The sequence below is a fragment of the Palaemon carinicauda genome, chromosome 45, assembly GCF_036898095.1.
Source record: "Palaemon carinicauda isolate YSFRI2023 chromosome 45, ASM3689809v2, whole genome shotgun sequence".
NCBI lineage: Eukaryota > Metazoa > Arthropoda > Malacostraca > Decapoda > Palaemonidae > Palaemon > Palaemon carinicauda.
Genome location: NC_090769.1, coordinates 25707298 through 25712869, shown reverse-complemented (window position 1 = coordinate 25712869; position 5572 = coordinate 25707298). Strand labels below are relative to the sequence as shown.

At 33.4% G+C, this 5572-nt stretch overlaps 1 protein-coding gene across 1 annotated transcript in view; it reads right to left on the bottom strand.

The window, feature by feature from the left end:
* The window catches only part of LOC137634918 (protein bric-a-brac 1-like), a 490670-nt gene that overhangs the window by 322265 nt on the left and 162833 nt on the right, over positions 1-5572 (bottom strand). The window contains exon 2 of the mRNA XM_068367477.1: positions 2228-2588. The gene's annotated coding sequence lies outside the window, so the exon portion shown is untranslated. The remainder of the gene's footprint in view (positions 1-2227; positions 2589-5572) is intronic.

Sequence of the window (5572 nt, the reverse complement as noted above, 5' to 3'; positions counted from 1 at the left end):
AGAGAGAGAGAGAGAGAGAGAGAGAGAGAAATCTATTTGATTTTATTGAATAAAAGTAAATTTAGGTTTGACTTAATTGCCGTACAAAATCAAAGAGAGAGAGAGAGAGAGAGAGAGAGAGAGAGAGAGAGACTAGGACAGCGTCGGAGATGAAAGGGGAATAATTCCGAGAAAAAAAGATGTTATTGAGTGTGTAGGAAACTATATTGAATTAGCAGATGCCAACATACTAATTCTCCCAACAAGATCTCCTCCGCTCTTTCTTTCCTGAAATCTCTCGGCCAAGCTTAGGCCTATCGAGTGCCGGGCGGGGATCACTTCAGAAAAAAAAAAAAAGAGATCTAATCAGGAAATAACGATACGTAATCACATTAGTGTATAAATTTATAGGTTGTCCATGCTGAAATTAATAAATATTTGTTTACATATTTTTTAGAAGCTTTGTTGATGGTAAATGGTAATTATTCATTATAAACCCGTCGGACACACACACACACACACACACACATATATATATATATATATATATGCATATATAAAACAACGCTACAATAGCCTTAAATTCTGTGCGCGTTTATATATACATACATAAATACATACATACATACATACATACATACATACATATATATATATATATATATATGCGTTTTCACGCTATTTCAAAGAGCAGGACTTGCTACTAAACCCTTGCCAACTATTTTCCTGTGGTATTTGCATACCTATGCATATATACATACTATATATATATATATATATATATACATACTATATATATATATATATATATATATACACACACACACACAAACATAGATCATGCCATATGCGTACTTATATCGAAAAGACTAAATAAAGAGATCAATGTAATATTTTGTCTAGACTACAAAATTAAATAGTGACTACCTGCTATCTGTAGTATATAGACACAATAAGCAAAGCTACAACTCAAGACAAGAACTAAATATTATTCATTATAAAACTTTACGTATTTTAGACCGTTACTGCTACTAAGAAAGTTGATTTAAGAACAATCTAAAAGATATGACATGATTATATTTGCATGTACTAAAGAGCATATATATAATATATTTTTTTTACACAAATATGAAACTAACCTATACAAGCAAACACATACAGTATGTCTATATACATAAAATTATCTATCTATCTATCTATAGAAGCGTGGCCGCAGAAGCCTCGGATGCATTTTCAATATGACTAACATGTTTTGATGCAGATAGTTTTATAATATACATATATATATATATATATACATAATTACACTTAAGATTCTAGGATTCATCTAATTGTAACCTCTATAAACAATTATGGTGGAATGCACTTACACGCTCAGAATATGTTGTATTAAACATTATATATATATATATATATATATACTGTGTATATATATACATATGTATATATATATATTATATATATATATATATATATATATATATATACATATATATACAGTATATACATATACATTTTGCATTTGGAAAAACAAACTACTTAGAATGAAGATAATGGTCCTGTATGTTAGATTCGCGTGTTAATAGCGCCTATTAAAATAAGAGATTATTTTTCTTTTCTATACAAGAGACGTACGTTAAATCAATGTAAGTCTTAGCGTACGTTTATGGTATTTCGTTTAATACCACAATAATAGTTCAGTAACTAAAAATCTACTTTCAATTTATTTATTTGAATTGACATTCGTCATAATCATAGTAATTTAAGAAAGTTGTTAATTTTAATTGAAAAAAAAAAACTTGGTTGAAAACTATAGGCCTATAATTTCTAATCAAGATTAAATTTACTACGATGGTCTATAAAATATCAAAATATCAAAATTTATAATCTATTTATTCGTAAAATGCGAATGAATTTTTAAAAAATCTACTACGATGGTCTAGAAAATATAAAAATTTGTAATCTATTTATTCGTAAAAAGAGAAGGAAATATTTAGAAACGATAATTAAATCAAAAGAAATTTCACATTGACGAAACCTACCATCACATCTTAAACTATAAAAATCTATATTTCATTTATTTCTAAAAAGAGAATTAATCTTTTTAAACGATAATAAATCAAAAGAAATTTCACATAGACGAAACCTACTTCAAAATGTTAAAGTATAAAAATCTATATCTTTTTCATTCCTAAAAAGAGATGAATTTTTTTTTTGGAAACGATAATAAAACCAAAAGAAAACTTACCTCAAACAAATGGACTGACAGACCTTGTCCAGCTTTCCTTCTTTCTCCTTCGTTTTATATTCACATCGTTATCTTCCTCCTCTTCCTCTTCTCTTTTTTTATCACTTAGAGGAGGAGAGAGAGAGGCGGGAGAGACTAACAAACGTCTTCTTCTTCTACTTCTTCTTCTTCCTCTATTCAATTTCTTCTCAGCTTTGATCCCATCAAGAATAAGTCACTTAAAATATCACCGAGTTAGAATTCCTAAAACTCTATTTTTTTTAAAACATAAATTCACTAAATAAATATCATATGAGAATAATAATAAACACACGTTTACCGTCCCTGTTCTGTCATGTCTTTTGCCATTCACCACCACAACCTGAAAGAAGGGATAATATAAGATAATTTTATAAAACACTTTTTTTATAGTATTTTTTATATACTTTTCAAAAATTCACTGTCTGATGCACTGTATTTAATAAAAACTTTTCCAACGCGATCGAATGTGGATGTACCTTGTCTTCATGTGTATATAAAAAAAATAAAATCTTGATGTTATAATATATATCATAGAAATCTAATGAAAATAAAGTATAAAATCCCTTTTTTATCTTTTTTTTTTTTAAATGTGAAAACACAGGATAATGAACGTAAAAAAAAAAGTATAAAAACCATGTATAGGCTTACATAGACTGAATGCCTATAGGCCTAGAGATTGTACCGAGACGGTAGTTGCAAAGAGTATGTGTATGTGCGAGAATCAAACTTATCAATGAAAGTAGTAAATGCAATTCTCCCGAGTGCATTCTTGCAGGCTCTCTTTCCCTCTCACACACACACTCACTCACACTCGCTCTCTCTCTTTCTCTCACTCAGCCACGTTGTTTACATGTCTAACGTTCCACCGAGTTTATATATCGCTCGTTTCACATTTATAAAATACAACGGAGGAATGTCCTTCCGAGGAGTGTCATTCCCCAAAAAAGGATTGAGTTTGAAATTGAATAAATGTATTGAGTGTAGATGTGTCGCTGTGAAATAGCAAATGCGCCTGCCGTAGTAGTACCTAGTAAGTGGCGGCAGCGGGGTGGATTTGCTGATAGTCTGTGTCCCGCTATGGCCCCGTCACTACTGGCGGCCTGGTATTGGTGGAGGTGCTTGGACGGTGTGTGGTGAGAGAGAGAGAAAGAGAGAGAGAGAGAGATATAGGGGAGAGAGAGTGTGAGAGAGAGAGAGAGAGAGCAGTATTTTCTGCGCCTACTCCAGTAGACCCCTGGGCTACCCCCTAGTCCGGTCCCTCTTCTCCCATACATACAAACCGCACATACACAGGCATAGAACCTTAAGATCTTAGCGTATACAAAGTTGTATACCGTATTGCATTATCCGTTATTGACATCTACAGCACCTGAGGTCATTTTCGGAGGTGAAGAAAAAAAGAAAGAAAATAAATTAAAGAAACAACAACTTTGGCGATGAATCACAATGGCTGGCCATCCAGCGACCAATGAGACGGTGAAATACAAAAGGGGGAAAGAATACATTATGCAAAAACTTTACGGGTCCTGCCCTCGCTGCTGCAAAGTTTGGGATAGGGGGAGGGGGAGGGGGGGAGGGGAAGATAGAGGGGGGGAGGGGAAGGGGGGGGGAAGATAGAGGGGAGGGGGGTGGACAAGAGATTCTCCTTATGCAGAGTTATTTCAAAGGGGAATATTGCTAATTCTGCTACACATGTACAGTATAAGGACGTTAAGAGCCTTATTTCTTATGACGAGAGAGAGAGAGAGAGAGAGAGAGAGAGAGAGAGAGAGAGATTCATCAAGCAATAGAATTTTTCATTCAACTTCTATCTGGAATCTATTTTCATTCTTCTCTTGAATATCTGAAATAATTCATAACCAAAACATCATATAAAAGAAACAATGACAGGGTAATATACAGAACAGATTCTCTCTCTCTCTCTCTCTCTCTCTCTCTCTCTCTCTCTCAGGTGTTCACTCACTAGAGGTTGGTCTGCGTTTGGATAATTCAATAAAGTCCCTTGTTCGCCATTACACATAATACCATACGCGCAGCCATGTTCCGTTTATGCGTGTAATGTTAGTCGACCTTTATATTGTCTTTGACTTTTAAACGAGAGAGAGAGAGAGAGAGAGAGAGAGAGAGAGAGAGAGACGGGGGGGGGGGGTTTCAATAATGTGGATACACACGTTCCTCCATTTTGCATTACTAGAAAGTAAATGGTTATATAAAAACAATTGTTTTCTTAAAGAGAGAGAGAGAGAGAGAGAGAGAGAGAGAGAGAGAGAGAGAGAGTTTGATGATCTAGCTACGCTTGTTTCTACGTTTCGCTATGTTAAAAAGAAAATAGCTATGTGAACGAAATTGTTGAGAGAGAGAGAGAGAGAGAGAGAGAGAGAGAAGGGGGGGGGGGTGATAATCTAGCATACTATTTACTATTCAAAACCGGAATTATTTTCAATCTGAAAAAATAATTCAACTTAAATCAAATATGAAAAAAATCTGAAAGCAAACTAAACATTAGAATAATATGATTATTCTGATAACTCATAAAAAAACGGAGAATATACAATTTTTGAGAAATAGATATATTCATTAAATATTTCTTACATCATTAACTTAGTGAAATTACCAATAGATTTTTTTTTTTTTTTTTTTAAGGCATCTTTCAGTGACAGTTCAAATTCTCCTTCTCCCACCATCGATGCCTATAGTCTGCTTTCCTAGTAAGGGCGTAGCCAGCACCACTTCATAACATCCCCCTCCCCCGTTACATTCCAGCTATCCTGATTTAACAGTCCTCTAAATTCGCAATACATATTTGGCCAAAATTCTTGCAATGTATCACCATCAGCCAACGTGATTTTCAACAATGAAAGCATATTAGCAGTGTAATTTCCTTCAAAGATATTCATTGTAACAAATACATCAATACATTGTATAGTATCTTCTAACAGTGGCCCAGAAAATCGCATCACGGTTGATATAACATATTTTTTCCTATATAAATAACCATAGGTATAATTATGGTGATTCCGGACAGATATGGATTAAAAAAAGTCTACGGGTCCCGAATGCCATATTTGACTGTCAAACCAGTTGGGATGTCTTTGTCATTATAAAATGAGCTTTCAATCTGGTAATTATTTTCAGTTATTTCTTATAAATACAACTTCTATACTTTCGATTTGTCATCGTTAGCCGTGAAAGCCGAGTCTAATCTTAGAGAACTAAGTTGAAGGTTCAAAATATTAGATTAAAAAAATATACCCACACAAATACACAAGCGCGCACACGCACACACACACGCACGCATATATATATATATATATACATATATAT